General features: G+C 39.4%; 1 long non-coding RNA gene across 3 annotated transcripts in view; it reads left to right on the forward strand.

Moving 5' to 3' along the window:
* The window catches only part of LOC121038178 (uncharacterized), a 125,979-nt gene that overhangs the window by 42,124 nt on the left and 63,080 nt on the right, over positions 1 to 20,775 (forward strand). The window contains exon 1 of one of the 3 annotated variants that reach the window (XR_005794202.1): positions 6,811 to 7,284. The exons of the other annotated variants lie outside the window; for them this stretch is intronic. This is a non-coding gene — a long non-coding RNA (uncharacterized LOC121038178). Of the gene's footprint in view, positions 1 to 6,810; positions 7,285 to 20,775 lie in introns of those variants that run through there. 3 annotated transcript variants of the gene reach the window in all.

Below are 20,775 nucleotides of genomic sequence, written 5' to 3' on the forward strand. Positions count from 1 at the left end.
CATATATTATGGTTGGAAAAAAGTGAGGCATTTAAGAAAGCCAGAAGAGTAGTGACCAGGTCAGGAATAGAACCTGGGTGTCCTGACCTTCAATTGATGCTTTATGCCCTTGATCACACTAGTATATAAAATTAGAACTGATGTTCCACCTTTCTGCGAAAGATGTGAACTTTAATTAGCTATACTCACAGTATGGAGGTTTAAGGTCTTTACATTTCCTAAAAATGATAATGAATCAGATTCCAAAATAGTCTTGTTAAATGCTATTCTTAAATAAAAAAGATAGCATATGACGATGAATTGCTATTTCTGCTATGAAGGATGAGGTGTTACTGTGCCGTCTGCTTGGGAAGGCCTCACCAAGCCATGTCTAACTTGATATGTCATTTCTTTGCTCATCCAGCTCAACCCCATTTTGGGGGTTTGGAAATGATACCCAATTCCTGGCTGTCAATTAATTATTTAGGCCTTTTGGATCTTTTGAGCAACCTGGTTTGGAAATATTTAATCCTATGTTATAATGAGTTAAAGTTTATCTCGTTAGGAATTCTTGTTACATTTTTCATGAATGAGAAGGCTGAGTCCTTTGATTATTTTTAAGTTTTTGGATTTTTTGTGGATCTTAAAGCCAAGCTATTTTTAAAATTTCAGATATTTCCATTTCCAAGAAGCCTCCATTATTTGAAATGTGCAAATTCATTTCATAATAAAATCTAAGAAGAGTATAGACTAAATTTACACCCAGCGTTAGCTGATCAAGCTCTGAGACCCTCAGAATCTGCTGATGGTACAGGAAATAGAGGACCTTAATTCATAAGGTAAACAATTTTGTGTAAATATGTAAAGAGTTTGACAATTTAATAAGAATAAATTGAGTAGAAATTCTCCAGAAGAACTTGAAGAGAGTAGGAATTTGTCCATTTCTTCCAGGTTGTCCAGTTTGTTGGCATATCATTTTTTAATAGTATTCCCTGATAATTGCTTGTATTTCTTAGGGGTTGGTTGTAATAATTCCATTTTTGTTTGTGATTTTATCTATTTGGGTCCTCTCCCTTATCTTTTTGAGAAGCCTGGCTAAAGGTTTATCAATTTTGTTTATTTTTTCAAAAAAACAGCTCTTGGTTTCATTGATTGGCTCTACTGTTTTTTTAGATTCTGTATTGTTTATTTCTGCTCTGATATTTATTATTTCTCTTCTTCTGCTGGGTTTGGGGTGTCTTTGCTGTTCTGATTCTAGTTTCTTTAGGTGTGCTGTTAGATTTTGTATTTGGGATTTTTCTTGTTTCTTGAGATAGGCCTGGATCGCAATGTATTTTCCCTTCAAGACTGCCTCTAGTCTTGAGGGGACCCTTTGCTGCATCCCACAGGGTTTGGATTGTTGTATTTTCATTTTCATTTGTTTCCATATATCTTTTAACTTCTTCTCTGATTGCCTGGTTGCCCCATTCATTCTTTAGTAGGATGTTCTTTAACCTCCATGCTTTTAGAGGTTTTCCAGACTTTTTCCTGTGGTTGATTTCAAGTTTCATAGCACTGTGATCTGCACGAGTGCATGGTATGATCTCAATTCTTGTATACTTATGAAGGGCTGTTTTGTGACCCAGTATGTGATCTATCTTGGAAAATGTTCCATGTGCACTTGAGAAGAAAGTATATTCTGTTGCTTTGGGATGCAGAGTTCTAAATATATCTGTCAAGTCCATCTGATCCAATGTATCATTCAGGGCCCTTGTTTCTTTATTGATTCTCTGCCTGGATGATTTGTCCATTGCTGTAAGTCGAGTATTAAAGTCTCCTGCAATTACCACATTCTTATCAATAAGGTTGCTTATGTTTGTGATTAATTGTTTTATGTATTTGGGGGCTCCTGAGTTCGGTGCATAGACATTTATAATTGTTAGCTCTTCCTGATGGATAGACCCTGTGATTATTATATAATGCCCTTCTTCATCTCTTGTTACAGCCTTTAATTTAAAGTCTAGTTTGTCTGATATAAGTATGGCTACTCCTGCTTTCTTTTGACTTCCAGTAGCATGATAGATAGTTCTCCATCCCCTCACTTTCAATCCAAAGGTGTCCTCAGGTCTAAAATGAGTCTCTTGTAGACAGCAAATAGATGGGTCTTGTGTTTTTATCCATTCTGATACCGTATGTATTTTGGTTGGAGCATTTAGTCCCTTTACATTCAGTGTTATTATTGAAAGATATGGGTTTAGTGTCATTGTGATGTCTGTAGGTTTCATGCTTGTAGTGATATCTCTGGTTCTTTGTGGTCCTTGCAACATTTCACTCACAGAGTCCCCCTTAGGATCTCTTGTAGGGCTGGTTTAGTGATGATGAATTCCTTCAGTTTTTGTTTGTTTGGGAACGCCTTTATTTCTCCTTCTATTCTGAATGACAGACTTGCTAGGTAAAGGATTCTTGGCTGCATATTTTTCCACTCATCATATTGAAGATTTCCTGCCATTCCTTTCTGGCCTGCCAAGTTTCAGTAGACAGGTCTGCTACTATCCTTATGTGTCTGCCTTTGTATTTTAAGGCCCGTTTATCCCTAGCTGCTTTCAGAATTCTCTCTTTATCCTTGTATTTTTTTCCAGTTTCACTATGATATGTTGTACAGAAGATCGATTCAAGTTACGTCTGAAGGGAGTTCTCTGTGCTCTTGGATTTCAATGCCTATTTCCTTCACCAGATGAGGGAAGTTCTCAGCTATGATTTGTTCAAGTACACCTTCAGCCCCTTTCTTTCTCTCTTCTTCTTCTGGAATTCCTATGTTACGGATATTGTTCCCTTTGATTGAATCACTTAGTTCTCTAATTCTCCCCTCAGCCTCCTGGGTTTTTTTATCTCTCTTTTTCTCAGCTTCCTCTTTTTCCAAAATTTTATCTTCTAATTCAGCTATTCTCCCCACAGCCTCTTCAATATGTGCTGTGGCTGTCTCCATTTTATTTTGCACCTCAATTATAGCATTTTTTAGCTCCTCATGACTATTTCTTGGTCCCTCAATCTCTGTAGCAATAGATTCTCTGCTGTTGTCTATGCTTTTTTCAAGCCCAGCAATTAATTTTATGACTATTATTCTAAATTATTGTTCAGTTATATTGCTTAAATCGGTTTTGATCCATTCGTTAGCTGTTGCTACTTCCTGGAGTTTCTTTTGAGGAGAAATCTTCCGTTTTGTCGTTTTGGCTAGTTTTCTGTGCCTTATGCATTTTAAAAGCTTGTTGTGTGCTCTGCACCTGGGAGCACTGCTCTGTTAAAGGACGGTCATACACCCTCCAGGGCCTGGACCTTCAGGAGGTCCTTCAGGAGGAGATCGTTATTTGCTCTCTGTTGTTGTGGCTTTGGTTTTTTTATTACCCTACTCATAGTGATATTTTGGACCCTCCAACAGGTGTGCTTTCATTTGTTCCTTGGAGTAGCCCTGTAAAGGAAAACAGACAAACAGGAGACAAAAACACGCAAACACACAAACAAGTAACACAGTAAACAATAGACAAAAACAAAAAACTAAAGACTAAAAACAAAGAACCCAAAACACCAACTACAAGTAAAGAGGAGGGTGGAGGTGGTGCTGATGGAAGAGCACATACAGGGAAATGAGGGTGCGGGGGAGAGAAAAAATAAACATCGATTAGGCCGAGAGACTGAAAGGCTTAATCGAGAGAGAGAGAGAGGATAATAAGAAAGGGGGCAGGGAAAACGAAAGGAAGATAAAGTTACCCAGACAGAGAAACTATATGGCTTGATTATTCTAGAGAGAGAGAGGAGGGTAAAGAAGGAGGTGTAGAACACTATCAAGACAATGGATTAAATATGTCTGTTTAGACAGACCAATAACCAGAGTAACCAGCCTAGGGATGGGAAGAGATAAGGAGGAGAAGTGGAGGCCGGGGGAGGATATATCTATACATCCAGAACTGATCCAGAGTCAGTCCAGGCCATGCTGCAGAGTTTGTCGGGAGTAGCTGCCTGCAGGGTCTGTGCCGCTCTGGTGGATGCGCAGTTACCCAGTGTGAAGGGGCATGGTGTGGTGTAATCTGGGCCCACCTCCGCTGTGGGCCCTGGGAGTGATCCCTGAGGCCTCGCCTTCGCTGGGGGGAGGGGCGGGGAATGGTGACCCCCCCCAGTCTCTTCTCCATGGAGCCGACCCGGTGGACTCCGTTTGAGTCATCCTGCCTGTGCCAGGGGCGCAGACAGGGCAGTCCTTCTCGCTCCGCCAAGTGCCCTGACGCTAGGCTTGGCTAGGATTCAAAGTCCCGCTCCGTGTGCTCTGGCACTGGGGAAGCGCCTCTCAGTGTGGCCGATGTGTAGGTCCCGGCTGGCTTTGTCTGTGCCACTGCACTTCAGGGAGGACCGCCTTCTCCTACTGCGGAGTGAGAGCTGCCACCCTTGCGTGAGCCCCTGGGGTTGGTGGTTGTGTTTTCCCACAGCACTCCAGGGAGACGGCTGCCTCTTCCTACTGCAGACTGTGCCCTTGGCCCAGCCACTGAGGACGCAGGCAGGCTTTGTACTCTCACGCAGCCCTCCAGGGAGGGAACTGCTGTTTCCAACTGTGGTCTGAGCCCCTGACCCACAACTACACCCAGGCCCCTGGCTCCCCTCCTCCCCAGGTGCGCGAAAAAGGAGCCGGCCCCGTCGGAAGAAAGCCCCGCAGTTAGAGATCGGATCCCTCTCAGTCTCAGTCCGAGGTCTCTCTCCTGTCCAGATATGGTCCTACACTTCCCTAGCCGCTCTTTCTCTTCCCTTTGTCTCTCCCCAGAAGGGGGTCCCTCCCCTCCGTGCCCGTGCGGCCTTTTTTTTTTTTTTTTTTTATCTCCCCCAGTTTGGAGTTACCCACCCATCTTTTTTCCAGCTTCCCCATTTTCTTCCTGGTAGATTCAGTCTCTTTTCCTCCCAGGCTCTGGTGTTCAAAGTCCTTTGGCTTCTGCACCTCTTTGTTTGAGAGACGAGGCAAGTACGGATCCCCCAACTTCTCTGCCATGTTGGCCCCTGCTTTCATCTCCGGGCCCTGCTGGAAGCTCTTGGGGCATCCTCCTCTGACACCCACACCTGCACCTGGGCAGTGCAGGATCCAAGTGGTACTTGAAGATAATAGAGTACTACCAGTGCTCACCCCAAAGTTAAAAAGGACTGGGATGATGTTGGAAAGAGAATAAGCCTAAATATCAGACTTGTTGTCCTTGCTTGTAATATTTTTTTTGCTTAAAAAAATTGAGATATAATTGACATATAACATTGTGTAAATTTAAGATTACAGTATGTTGATTGGTACATTTATATATTGCAGTATTATTACCACTGTAGCATTAATGAGCACCTTCATCATGTCACATAATAATCATTTCCTTTTTGTGGTGAGAACAATTAAGATCTAGTCTTTTAGCAACTTTAAGTTTATAAAAAGTCAACAATATTGTTGGCTAGAATCACTATATTGTGCATTAGATCTCCACGACTTGGTTATTAGTTGCAAGTTCATATCCTTAAACAGTATCTCCCCAATCCTGCCCTTCCCCTCCCCCCACCAAGCCCTCACCCGTGTGGTCTCTGTTTTTATGAGTTCAGCTTTTTTAGATTACAGGTCTAAGTGGTATCATGGACTATTTGTCTTTCTCTGTATGTCTTATCTCACTTAGCATAATGCCTTAAAGGTCTATCCATATTGTTGCAAGTGTCAGGATCTCCCTCTTTTTCATGATTGAATAATGTTCTGTTTTGTATACATATCACATCTTCTTTATCCATTCATCTGTTGATGGACACTTAGGTTGTTTCCATGTCTTGGCTATTGTGAATAATGCTGTAATAAACATGGGAGTGCAGATATTTCCTTAATTTCCTGTTTCATAACTCCTAGAAGAAAACATAGGGAAGAAGCTCCTCGACATTGGTCTTTGCAATGATTTTTTGACCATAATACTGAAAGCACAAGTAACAAAAGAAAAAAATGAACAAATAGGACTACATCAAACTAAAAAGCTTTTGCACAACAAAGGAAACCATAAAAAAAAAAAATGAAAAGGTAGCCTGTCAAATGGGCAAAATATTTGTAGCTGTATATTGGATAAGGGGTTGTTGTCCATGTTGATGTTCAGACTTTTCAGATAATGAAATTTGTTTTTGCCTTTATGACAACAGGAAATGCCTAAAACCTTCAGACTTGCTATCATTGTCATAAGAATGCAGGTATTCCATCAGTTTTGTTTTTGTTCTTATTGTTGCTTAAGAATTTCCATTCATACACTTTTTTAGAGTCAGGAGTAGAAAGATAAAATGACCAAATGGTAGCTCATGATGTTTGGTCCTTTACTACCAACCTTACATGATTTGGAAGAAATATCTACAAGTATTGTTATAGGGAGGGCCAGAGCAATAACTAGAAGCCATAAGGTAAAATCAAGGAACTGAAAATGGATTTTGATCAAGTTGTCTTTGTAACTTACTCAGTATTGGTGTATTGGTTTTCTTGGTACTGTCCCTGTTTGTGTTCCAAGAAGGATGGGGGATCTTCCTCTAGTAGGCCACCTTTCTCCCTGCCCAACTATGTGTAATGAAAGCAGGAGTTGAAGTGGAGAGCCTTCTTGCCAATAAGCTCCTCTCCTGATCCTGCCAGACAACTATTAGAGTCCTTGAGAAGAGATATTAGTAGTTCCCTTTCTTTCTTTTCAGTAGTTCCCATTATTTTGGTCACTTACATATATCCTTCAGAAGAAGGTTTGACTTTTTTTAATACAGGTGGAGAGAAGCTGTCAGGATAGGGTGAATTGCAGCTGGAGGTGGGAGGAACATATGGGATTACAAATCTAGGGTGGAGTATTTTCACCAACATCTAAGACAGTGAACAGAGTCTAGACTAGTAGACAGAAAATTAATGCTTTGGCAGTCCTAGCCTCTACTAACACGAACAACTTATTGAGGGCTTGTATACTATGCTAAGTGCTTTGCAGCTAGCACCTCACCTCATTACATTCTTAGAGTACCCCACGAAGTAGGCATTATCCTGTATCTTTACTTTATAGATAAGAAAATTAAGATCTGCAAAGACTCACTCTGCTAAGATTATGCAGCAAGAAAGAGTAGGAACCCAGAATTCATACTCAGTTATGGTCTGTCTATAAAACCACTCTGCCATTTTGCATCTTCCAGAATAAAATCTGTCCTTTCCTCAACCTGTACAGCTTCACAAAAAAAGGCCACTTATGGTCTGAAGACTGCCTCCCTAAGATTAGTCAACTGGCCAGCTGGAGCCCCAGGCCAATCTTGTGCCTCCAAAGGAGTTTGGTAAGTATGGATGACTAGGTATGGATTCTGAATATATGAATTTTCTTCACATTGTGAGAATTGATTTTTAGAAGATCTAGACTGCTACTGTCCAGCAGAGATTGTGCTCCTGTTAGAAGAGAGAAGTTTGCCAGACCTCTGTTTCACAGTTTCACATATTCTTGTGCAGTTGTCATCAAGTTGTTATTTTAATACCACAGTCAGTCATACATAATGTTACAGCAAAACACACCTGACATGCTCATTAAAACAAATATCACATTTGCATAATCACTGTTGATGGAAAGATACACACACAGAGGCAGCTGGAAAACTAATGAGGTTTGTTTAAGCAGCAGCCACCCTCCTCATGCACACACATTCTAGGAACTTTCATGGGACTTCCTAGTCTCCTCCTACCTTCCTACCCTCAATTCTCTTAGAAGAGTCTGAACTAGTATCATTACTTGGAAAATTGTAGCAGAGAATGGAGGGGAGTAATCTGATAGAAACTGAAGCTAGTAGTGAGAGGAAGTGACATTGGAAAAAAGGGGTAATTCAGAGCCGACACTAAATAGGAGTGAGGCCAAAGGAGGGTTTTCAGATAGGGCAGTCTTCTGATATGATGATATGATGGTTTCATATATTTGAAGAAGGGGGTGATTTATTTATTGTAGCTCCCAAGAGCAGAAATGAGCCTGTCATACCGGGGCTCATCCACGGTGGAATGGGCTGGAAGGTCTAGGGCCTGCCATATGATTACTGGAAATGGAGAATGCAAGGAGGCCTAGGATATGCAGAATGATTTCCAAAGTGCTTTTAATAGGTCATCTCATTTGATCATCCTGACCACACTGTGAGATAGTTATTACCCTACTTTTTGGATGAAGACTCTAAGGCTGCAAGCAGTAAGCAAACTGCCCAAGCTCACATAACCAGGAAGTATCAAAATGAGGACTGGAACTTAGGACTTCTGGCTTCAAGACCAAACTGATGGACATTCTAACAGTGTGCAAGCCTTACCTGACTTTGGGAGGAGGGCGGAGCTCTATCAGCAGGAAATAAAGGGTGAGCTATGGAAGTAGGATTTGGTGGTAGGTTTTGAGTCTCTAGAAGGGTCCCAGGTGGCAAGTAAGTATTCCAAAATCCCATAACCATATCCTGGGACCAAGGTGGGAAGAGTGGAGAACGTGACAGCTGTCAGTTTGATAAAGCGCTGTGCTGGCTTTTTAACAATCTTGTGAAGGCAGGATTATGATCTCTGTCTAAAAGAGTAGTTCAGCATTGAGGCAGGGCTAGATTTATTTGGGTAGTAGTAAAGTGGCCTCTGCCACAGTGGCAGGAACATAAGCAGATCATCCCAAGTCTACTGAAGTAGTTTATTGACTGGGTTCCATGTCTCTGATTTGATCTCTAGTCCAGTCTCCACAGTGAGCTTTCCAAAATACATCTCTGATCACATCACCCCCTTGCTTAAATCTTCAGTGGATTATATCCTACTGCTCTGAAGGTAAATATCAGAATCTTTGAGGAGACCCACAAGCCATGGTCTGGCCCTTTCCTACAGGGCCAAACCTCATATTTTACTTCTTCCTCTGTGTTCCAGCTATGCTGATAGGAGCCACGTGCTCTCCTATTCAGTTCAGTCTCCAGATATTATAGATGAGACAACAGAATGAGGGATATTAAATGGTTTGCTTAAGGTCAAAGCAGACTCTTGTTTTCCAGGTCAGTGCTCTTTCTACCACACAGCCTTCACTGCTTTAGTTCATGAGTGTTATCCTATTCTAATGTGACCAACAGAGCCCCACAGAAAAGAAGGAAACAAATAGTGTGTGACTGCTTATTTAACGCTAGTGGAACCATTAATTTTACTTAATTAAGTTCTTTTTAAAAATTCAGGGTAGAGTCAGAGTCTGGTAAAGCTAATAATAGTGTCTTTCTTTGGATGAAAAGTCTTTAGAACACCTTCAGTCCATCAAATCATATTTGAAAAATGCTCGTGTATTATCCTTGGCTAATGATAGGATGATAATGTGAAGTAAAGATTAAAGGTCAGTTGTCAAATGTAGCTATTAGCCAGAAAAAAAGTCTTCCAGACAGTGTTTCCTGAAACCTTTTGAGCCCTGACATGGTTGATGAACAGAGCGGGTCAGAGCTGTGAATCATCAGAGCCTCCTGTCCGACAGTGTTTCCTTGGGTAGCAGCCTGGATCTGTTCAAGTCCTGAGTTATCTGATGTTCCTTTGTTAAACTGCTTCAGAGTATACTTTGTCACCCTATTATTGATGGAAGACCAAAAATGACACTGCTCAATTGTGAAAAGCTTTGGAGACTATTATAGGAAGTGCTTATTTCATGATTTAATTCCCTTTGCTGCCACGGAGAACTGAGTTAATACTTTCACTCAGTTGGGAAGATATGGACAGTCTATAAGAATGATCTTGAGGTAGGAAATGATGAAGTGATCATTGTCAGAGGTGTAATGCATGTCATATTGTGAATAGCTGTGCTCTATTCGATTGAATCCACGGTAAGGCATTGAAGAGAAAAGCATTTTCAGCTCCTTTATCCTCTACAACTTGTAAAAGTTCTAGAATTTTAAAAATAAGCTTTGGAAATGACCCCTCCAAAGTACATTTCAAGTTTACTAAAGATTACCATGGCAACTAAATTACTGAATGACTAAAGGAAGTGTGTTTAATGATGTTTTCTCAGCTCATGTACGAGTTCCCTGTTTATTAAAGAGGAAATGCCAGGTATTGATACAACCATGCTCTTTGTAAAGGCAGAGAATGAACATTCTCTGGGGGAGGTATATTGCTTAGCAATATGAAGGAAGTGTGTCAAAAGCCTCCGTATTCATTTTTACAAAAGTACCTGATGAAATTGTTCAGTGGGACACCATTGCTTCTTACATGAGAGTCACAAAGGCAGAGTTTTTACTTTTTAATTGAATTAATCATTATTATTATTATTTTTTTTTTGAGAGAGAGAGATAGGCAGAGAGAGAGGAAGAGAGAGAGGAAGAGAGATCATCTGAAGCAGGCTCCATACTCAGTACAGAGCTCAACACAGACTACGTGGCACCTGAGATTGTGACCTGAGCCAAAGTCAAGAGTCAGATGCTCAACCAACTGAGCCACCTAGGTGCCCCAGATAGGCAGTTTTAACTATAGGAATAGCTTTGAGATGATCTGGTGGTAGCTTCTTTCTTACATGCATTTTTGTGTTCACCTATGCTCACTGCATTGAATTTCATATGTTACTGGGTGATTTCTTTCATGGTCTGAAGGTGAAAGGAGGAACCAAAATCAAGCCCCCCCCCTTTTTTTTAATTTAAACTTCCAGTATAGTTAACATACAGTGTTATATTACTTTCAGGTGTATAACGCAGTGATTCACACAAAGTCAAGCCTTGTTACACGTTTTCAGAGGACATTATATAATTGCTGTTCTGGGATTTCACTTAAGCTTTTATAGACCCAGTCTTTTGTTTGTTATTTATGTATATATTCTTAGAAAACTTGTTTCTTTGTAATATACTGTAAACATTTATCATTAAAATATCCTGCTCTATTACTTAAAAAAAAATGAAATCTTTAAAAGATTTCATAAAATCTTCATAAAAGAGCATGCAACTCTTGATGTCAGGGTCATGAATTCAAGCCCCACGTTGGGTGTAGAGATTACTTAAAAAGAATCTTTAGGGGTGCCAGGGTGTCTGGGATTTATTAAGTGTCTGACTTCTGCTCAGGTCATGGTCCCACAGTTCATGAGTTCAAGTCCTGCATCGGGCTCTGGGTTGACAGCTCAGAGCCTGGAGCCTTCTTCAGATTCTGTGTCTCCCTCTCTCTTTGCCCATCCCCTGCTTGTGCTCTGTCTCTCTATTAAAAATATATAAACATTAAAATTTTTTAAAATAATCTTCAAAATACAATACCTTGGTGAAGAAAATAGCAACAAAACCATTTGAAATGGATGTTTTCATTTTACTTTCTAAATTAAAGTGTTTATAGTAAGTGCACATGTGTATCATTTCAACCTGGGTTCATTTATTTATATACTCAAGTGATGTTTCTTCCCTCACTCCATTTGAAATTACCATACCATCGTATAGATAGAAGTATAGATTCTTGTGGTTGGCAGGGACTTTAAAAATAATCTAGTTTAACTGCCCACACCCACCTAACTTCAGTTCTGATACTTCCACTGACAGGGCCATTGCTATCCCCAAAGACACCCCACCCCATTACTAAACAGCAATAATGGTTAAAAAATTCTTTCTCTTATTAAACTAAAAATGGATACCATAAAACTTCACTCTGCTGAACTTGCTTCATTCTCTGGACAAATGAAAATACAATATGTCCCAAACAGCAAAAATGAGAAGACTCCCTTTGGGTTATTTAGCTGCCAGTGGGGCAGAACTTTTTAAAGCCTTATGTAAAAAGAAGTGAGATTCCCCTAGAAGAAAATTGGGCTGTCTTTGGGCTAGACATTGAAGGAGGTGATAACCTTGTTTTGTGCTCATAGCTTCCTCTTAATCTTTCCCCAAATGAGAAACATCTTTGGCTGTTTCCGTTTTATGAGAGGAGAGAAGGGCAGTTGGCATAGGGAATATAGGGCAAAAGTTGAAAGCTCCGATGATCCTGGAATTTGGTCTTTAGATTTTTGCAGCCTTGAAGTAAACTTAACCAGTGAGACATTCAGAGAGAGACTCCACAGAGTGGAGGGGGCATTAGAGGATTTTCACTGATTCACAAGAGTGTCAGAGTAGTTATGGAACTTCCCACCACTAAAAGATTCATCACTTTCCGTGGCAACAGCATAACTTTTGAACTGCTTATTGAGCATTCTACCTATGTTGAGTTAAAACCATTTATCCTCTTGTAACTTAGAGTTATTGGTCCTCGGTCCTTCATCTTTGTGACAACCTTCAAATGTTTGAACATAGCAACCCCATGTTCTTTTCAAGATGACTCTTCTCCCAGCTAAATCTTCCTGGTTTTATTAATAATTTTTATATGAAATGAAATCAAGGAAAATTCACTGTCTTATATCCTTCATTGCATTTAAAAGTGTTTAAACTATTTTTTGGGAATCTCACCTTGGCTAAACATTGTGTTCAACATTTTACCTATAGATTACAGTAAATATTACTGGGTATTTTCTGATTTAATTTTCACAACACTCTCATGAGATACACATTACTAGTATCAGCACTTAGCCAGTAAGGAAACTGAAGCCCAGAGTGGTGAACCAACATGCCTGAGGTGCTGGAGCTGACATTCTAATCCCTATCTTTTGAATTTAGGATTCCATGTTATTAGTCACCACAATAGATCGGTTCTGATTTACCAGTGAACCTATTAAAGGCCCATATCTGGTCCCAAATACATGACTTTCGGTATGATCTCACTTGCATGGAGCAGAGCAGAACTCACTTTATTTTGGAGACTTTGCTTCTGATATTGTAGTCAAGATCTTATGAGTTCTTTGGCAAACACATATCATGCTATTGACAAACAATTCCTTGGTTCTTAAAATATGTGCTCTTATCAGGGTATGTCTTCCTAGTTATACTTGTGTGGTTTATCTTTTGGACATAAGTGTAGGAATTTGCATTTATATTAACTTTAATTTTATTTAAATTCTGACATCTAGCACCATTGGTTTTTTTCTTGGCTTCCCACAATAGGTCAGGGTGCCCCTGTAAGTTTCGGTGGTATGTTCTTTATTATATTTTTATTTTGCTGATAATTTAACAAATAGGAATACACATTTTCTGGCTAATGCCATTGACCATTTTTTTGCCAAAAACAAATAAGTAATCTCAGAGCCCGCCTTTGTGTAATACTTTGTTATAAACTGATGGGCATAGAATAGAGGAAGACAATGGACAAATGATGCATTTCACCTCAGGAAAAGGTCATAGCCGTCCTGGTGGACTGGGCAAATGCAGTTTTCCCAGTAGTCAGAATATGATGGGTAATCTGAGTCATCATACAGATAGTAGTATAGGTATGTGAGACTCAGCCTGTCATGGCTCAGTACCATATTCATGTTGGTTATTTGGTTTCAGCAAAATATCATGTGTCACATTATATTCATTCAATTTGCATTTTATCTGATTTCATAATAAAAGTTATTGATTTTGTAATAACATTAATCATTAATACTTTACATGGATTATTTAATTTAATCCGGAAGCAACCTATATAATAGGAATTATTGCTCCTATTTTACAGTTGAGGAGACTAAAGCCTGAAGAATTTAAATAACACTCAAAAGATATAATTTATAACAGGTAGAATTAGAGTTTGAACTTAGACATTCTGATTTTTTTTAAAATTTTTTTTTTCAATGTTTATTTATTTTGGGGACAGAGAGAGACAGAGCATGAACGGGGGAGGGGCAGAGAGAGAGGGAGACACAGAATCGGAAACAGGCTCCAGGCTCTGAGCCATCAGCCCAGAGCCCGACGCGGGGCTCGAACGCACGGACCGCGAGATTGTGACCTGGCTGAAGTCGGACGCTTAACCGACTGCGCCACCCAGGCGCCCCTAGACATTCTGATTTTAAGTGCCCAATCTCTTAGCTGTTCTGTTTTATTTCATGAATTTATTTTGTTTTTATAGTTGTACAGGAGATAGAATATAATATACTTATAACTAGTTTTGTATTTGTATATATTTAAGTAATGTATAATCAAAATAGTTTAATTCAGCTTTAAGTATTTACAAGCACTTTTTTTTCTCCACCCAGGAGAAGTCATTATATATATTTGATAAACTCTGTCAAGTGCATATTTCACCAGAATTCTCTCTATGACAAGCAGAGCTCAGAGTATGAGACTTGGGTGGGGATTGGAAGTCAGGGCCATGCATTGGAGAGACAAGGGACTGGCCATGGCCACAGACTGTGCTTTCCAGGGAGATGGTTCATTAGGCCATACTAGGCCATATTAGGTCCTGAGCCTCCTGAAGTCAGGACCATAATGACAAAAAAGGACTGGAATGAAGGTGGGAATTCTTTGCTGATTAAATGATCAATCAGAATCAACAAGGAGAGGTTTACTCTATATAATTTGTGAAGACATAAAATATATTTTAGAGGGATTTAATAGGGACTAAAACATTAAACATTTTATTAATAAAATAAAATTCACATACATAAAAGAACTTGATCCACCTTTGGTCCACCAAAATTTGTGTCCTACACAAGTAGTAGCATTCTTTCTTTGGAAGGAACCTGGTAGCTATTCTAGTGGTGTGAATCTCAGGTACACAGTTTTGGATAGGTTTCAGGCTGCCTGCAAGGGGTGTTATGTATTCCCAGCCTCCACTGTGGACATTACTATTTTGTAGATATGGGGTGGGATCTGGGAATTTGTACTAAAAACCAAAACTCCTCAGGTAATCAAGATGTGTAGCCAACCTTGGGAGCCCTTGACTTTGCCTATCCTTCACTAGCTATGACTGAGATTCGTACAATTCATCAAATATTTTCATTTCTTCCTCCTTTCTGATTACATGGTGGGATTGCCATTTCTGGCCTTTTTGTGATTCTGGTGAGTAAACTATGAGTAGAAATGATCTGTGCCACTTTAAAATGGGAACATTTAATATGTGGTACTAGACCTTCAAGGGTCTCTCTTTGCCTTTGGATTGAGAATCAGAAGCATTCAAGAGGATGACTGTCTCATCAGTCTGGGTTCCTGAGGGACAACAGTGAACAAAGCCACCCTAACACCTGCAGAGAACATGTATCATGGGCAAGAAATTCATCTTTGCAGTGTTTAGCCGCAAAGCATAAAATAAATCCATTCTGATGATATCATAATATTTATTTGAATAATGTTAGAATTTTTTATTAAAGCAATCCATACATAATTAAAACATCAAATGGTGCTAAAAAACATATTTTTAAAAAAAAAACCCTTTCTTTTGGGGTGGCTGGGTGACTGTCGGTTGAGTGTCTGACTTCAGCTCAGGCCATGATCTCACGGTTCGTGAGTTTGAGCCCATGCATCAGACTCATTTGCTGTCAGCGCAGAGCTTCAGATCCTCTGTCCCCTTTTCTCTCTGTCCCTCCTCCGCTCTTTTTCTCTCTCTCAAAAATAAACATTAAAAAAACCCAAAAAAACAAAACTCCTTTTTTCTTCCCTTCTCAATCTCCTAGTCTGCTTCTGAGAAACAGCCATTTTAATCTTTCACCTTGTTATATCTGTTTTTTTCTTTGCTTTCATCTATCTAAACAATGTTTATCATGTTGTTTCTTGATTTGCCCTGTGTAGATGTTAATCTTTTGTTTCAGTTGTTGAATACTTAGCTCTCTTATATCATGATCACCTCATTTTTTTTTTGTGCCCCTAAGCTCTTATATTATAGATTTTGATTAAAGAATCAGTTTTACATTATAAGATTAGGAGCTAAGAAGTGTTGAGCTAAGAAGTGTTCTTCAATTGTATTTCCTTTCTTAAACAATGGTATCTTTTTCTCTCTGGAGTTGATAACTACCTAAGTTTTTTTGTTTTTCATTTGCTTAGTTTTCTATATATCTATGTCTATTCCTGCCTTCTCCCTTTTTACAATACTCCATGTATCTGGCTTAGCAGTAGTTTTTCCAAAATCTCTAGCATATTAAACAATATTTTAGTTTCATCCCTGCTCAAGGTCCCTCTCCCACAGTCATTTGGCCTCTTGCTCTGATTAGGACTGATGTTCTCTAGACCTCATCTACCACAGTCAGCCTGGGACTTCCTTTGCCATTTTCTTGTGTTGGATATGGTATCTTCATTTTTCTTGGAGCTCTCTTAAATTGCAGAAGACCCTACTTGAGTTGCTTCCCAAGAAGAGGTGCATGAGAAGTAATTTTTTGAGTGCTTCTTTGAAAATGTCTTTATTCTGCCCTTACATTTGTATAATAATTTGGCTGGGTATATAAGTTTAGGTTAGATTTGGTTTTCTTTCAGAACTCTAAAGGTACTTTGCCTTCTAGAATACAGTGTTGCTGTTGAGACTTTAATGAGTTTTGATGATTCCATTCCTTTGAATATGATTTTATAAGGAACTTTACCCATGATATTCTGAAATTTCATGATGATGAGCTGTAGATTGGATTTTTTTGAAAAATGCATTGTGCTGTGTACTCTCTGGTAGACTTCTGCCTAATTCTGGAAATTTTTCTTGTATTCTTTCTTTGATAATCTCCTCCTCATTGTTTTCTTTTTGGGGAACTTCTATTGGTTGCAGAGTTTCTGAACTGATCCTCTGAGTTTTATTTTTTCACTTTTTATTTCCAATGACTTCTCTTTTGGCCCCAGTTTTAATTTTCTGAGTGATTTTCTTCCTTCAACACTTCAGTTAAAATTTTCACCTGGTTATAATTTTTAATTTCTAGCGGTGCTTTCTTATTTTCTGATGCTTCCTTTTCACAGCCCAGTTTTACTTTATAAATATGATGGATTCTCTTATTCTTTGAAGATATAGATTTTTAAGGTTTGTTTCATTTTCCTCTATTGCTGTGTGGTTTTTTTTTCCAGTCTTCTTTTCCCTTTTGTTTGTTTTGAGTTTTCTTTCCTTACGTGTTTTAAATCTTTGGCTGTTCATTTTTACTTAAAAGGGAAGCAATGAAACGATGATTAAATGCTCTGGGTGCTTGTTGGGGGCTTGTCAACTGGTGAGTTTCATTTCAAGAGTGAGTTCCAAATGGCAGCATATTAAAGTATTTCAGGAGGAGACCTTCACTTCCCTCACAGAATACTACAATATCTTCCTTTCTTGATTGTGTGTGTATGTGCATGTGTTGTGCATGCATGCGTGTGTATGTATACCTGTCTAAAGATATTCTGGGAGTGGGGCGGGGGAAGGGGACTTTCATTATTTTCCTTCCCTCTCACGGTGTTTCTTCTGTCATACCAGTGTGGCAGGTATACTCAAGATTAGAGCTTCTCAGGTTGTTTCTCTGGAGAATAATCTTCCTGTTTTCTTTGGGGGAAGGATTGTCACTGATAGGGCTGTTAGTGAAGGAAGCTAGAGATCAGCTAATTAGCACAGGTTTTTGAGGTATATACCTGTTTTTAACCATACCTCCAACTCTTAACTTAAAAAATTTTTTTTTCTAATCTTTATTTATTTTTGAGAGAGAGAGAGACACAGAGTGTGAGTGGGGAAGGGTCAGAGAGAGAGGGAGACACAAAATCTGAAGTGGGCTCCAGACTGTTAGCATACAGCCTGGTGCAGGACTCAAACTCACAGTGAGATCAGACCTGAGCTGAAGTCAGACACTTAACTGACTGAGCCACCCGGGCATCTTCTTCCCCCAACTCTTACTTTTAAGTGCTGAACTTTGCAGGGGCTATGCAAGGCACACGGCTCATTTCTGGCCATATTCCCTTTCTGTGGGTTCTAAGGTTGGAACAGCATCCACTCTTTAACATAGTTTTAGACAGTTGCTTTCCTCCTGATTTCCATCTTCCAAAAATATGTTGAAATCTCTCATCTGCTGTTGTTTTCTCTCATTCTTTTTTTTTTTTTTTTTTTTTTCTGATCGGATATCATTTTATTTTATTTTTTTTTTAAGAATTACTTTATGGGCTTTGGGAGGAGCAGAGATCAATGCCAGTCCTCCAGGTTTAATGGGAAGTCTACCACTCCCTCACTTTTCAGAGGAAAAGGAAGCCCTGGGAGGTTGAGGGACTTTCACAAGGTTATGCACTCACTGTAGCACAGAGGAGAGCACAGACTTGAATCAGAAAGCCTGATTTTGAATCCTGTATCTGTGGAATACTACTTACTTGATTACTCAAAATTTTAGTTTCTCATCTATAAAATAAGGATAATAATAGTGCCTGCCTTTTAGGGTTGTTGTGAGAATTAAATGAACTATGTCATATAAAGAGTTCAAAACAGTGCCTGACTGAGTAATTTGTGCCTAATATCTGTTAGCTATTGTTATTATTACTATATCTTTGTAATTATTATTTACCCCTGCCTTCCCAAAGCTCAAAAACTACTGACAGGAATGTAAAATTCATTGGACATCTTTAGTCCTTTTTCTACTGATAGAATTAGAAATATACATGTGGGCCATCTTTTTTTATTTTAGTGCATTTTCTTTTTTACTCATTATAACAGAGCCAGAGTCATTCCCTTTTGTTGAGCCAGTCATAATTAGTTTTAGACTTCTGTTTTGTGAATGTATATGGGTACTAATGGATAAAATTACCTTCAGAGTGCAACTAAAATTAAGTGTGATAGAAGAACACACAAGGCATGTAAGGATTTGGGCTTAAACTGTCCCTGGCTAATAGGTGACTGTAAGCAAACTGGGCTGGTCTGCTTGATGTGCTGATCTGGCCTGCCCTCCTTACAAGGTGCTGAGGGAAAGAAGGTGTTTCCTGTGCAAGCTGTCTGTAGAGGTGGAGGGACTTCTTTTTTTACTGAAAGGTCTGAGGGTGGTGTCGTACTTCTTGGAAGGCATGCTCTGGAGCATGCTCTGGCACTGAGTGCTTGGTCTCTATGGTGAGTCTAGCTGAGGCCAGAGGAGATCCTGGATGCCTGACTGGGAGAATTAATCCAGTATTGGTCAAAAATGTTTGCCCTTAGTAGTGAATTCCTGAGGTATTCAATGAAATACTAAAAAAAAACCCTAGCCTGCTAGGGAATGGAAGTTCCTGGGAAAGGCAGTAAAGGAGAGATAGGATTAGAAAAATTAGAGAATCCCCCAGGGAAAAAACGGAGCAGGAGTGGGATGCTTTTTGCTTCTTGTTCTTTTTACATTTGCTCCCACAGCCTGGGCTTCATTCCCCTCCCCTGGTAAGGAAACATAGGAAGAAAAAGCTGAAGACTCATGATGAGTTTGGAAGAGCCAGGAAATGGTCCTTGTGTCATCTGCTACTTGAAGAGATTATTGCTTTCACTTCGTTTGTTGGTTTTAACCTCATGGTTTTGGCATGACTGACCATCTTTTTTTTTTTTTTTTTTTTAATTTTTTTTCAACGTTTATTTATTTTTGGGAGAGACACAGAGCATGAACGGGCGAGGGGCAGAGAGAGAGGGAGACACAGAATCGGAAACAGGCTCCAGGCTCTGAGCCATCAGCCCAGAGCCCGACGTGGGGCTCGAACTCACGGACCGCGAGATCGTGACCTGGCTGAAGTCGGACGCTTAACCGACTGCGCCACCCAGGCGCCCCGTGACCATCTTAATGTAGGAATGATTCCGTACTCTAATATCTAATTCCCCTTTCCTTTACCAGCACATTTCCTAAAAACCAATGATAATATTCTGACAAAATCAGAACCCATATGTTATTCATATTCTGTATTGTGGTATATTATCTGTAGTGCTAATATTTGATTCTTGACCCTTGAGGTCATGGCATGAAGTATTGGTCTGTTTCTCATCAAAGAACCTCTCTGGATGTAGAATTATTCTTCCCTGACAGCAAAGCCACATGTGGGCTCCTTGTCAGTGAGGAAACAGAAATCATAAGTGCCTTATTTGTGCTCTCCTGGTGAACCATCAAGAATAGATACCAGGACCACTAGCATTTATTTTCCTATTTGAATTATTAGTATAAATATTAGAAATATGGAATCCAAAAAAATTCATGTGTATTGAAGAATAAGTTTTTTTTTAAGATTCTCATCAATATGCTACACTTTATTTATTTATTTATTATTTTTCTATGTAAATATGGTACACTTTAAACATGTATCAGTGCTGAACTGACAGTTCCATTAGAAGTTGGGGGAGGTGGTGTTTGTGTGCCACCTAGGAGCTTGTGTACTGAGAAAACTCTCTCAGAACTTCTGGGTCTGCACTGTTCTTACTAGCTTTTGTTTCTAAGTTGCCCCACTGATACATTGTAAGAAAGCCAAGAGAAGGAGAAGGACAAGTGAGAGGGAGAAATGGAGGGAAGGAAAGAGAGATACTGATTCATTGTTACTTTCCTTTGTGTGCTGTAATTTTCCCATAGAAAAGTTAAAAGTTCTGAGTTACTTGAATAAGGACATTGAGTGTACAGTCAGCCATTTAGAGTGAATGGAAACCTTCAAATTTGTCAGCATGCCTACATTCAGCCCACGCTTAAGCAGTGAGTGATGGAAGATGAACAGGAGAGAAAAGCATATGGATTGGTGAGTTAGTTATGGAATTATGAATAATGAATAGGTATATCTCAGGGTATTCAAAGTACAGAAAGCCGTATTTTGGGGCCTAATGTTAGTGTATCTACACTACACTAGTGTATCTACAGATATTAGCCAAAGTTTTAATTTTTTTTTCTCCTTCCAAAATTTGGGCAAAAGCATGGCACAATGTTACTTATGCTTAACAACAGTTCTTCTTCTTCTTCTTTTTTTTTAAGTTTATTTATTTATTTTGAGAGAGAGTGCAAGCTGAGGAGGGGCAGAGAGAGAGTCCCAAGCAGGCTCCATGCTTCAGCATGGAGCCTGACACAAGGCTCGATCCCATGAACTGTGAGATCATCCCATGAACTGTGA

This window comes from Herpailurus yagouaroundi, unplaced genomic scaffold (genome assembly GCF_014898765.1).
Source record: "Herpailurus yagouaroundi ecotype Mexico unplaced genomic scaffold, PumYag 165, whole genome shotgun sequence".
In the NCBI taxonomy this organism is placed as follows: Eukaryota; Metazoa; Chordata; class Mammalia; order Carnivora; family Felidae; genus Herpailurus; species Herpailurus yagouaroundi.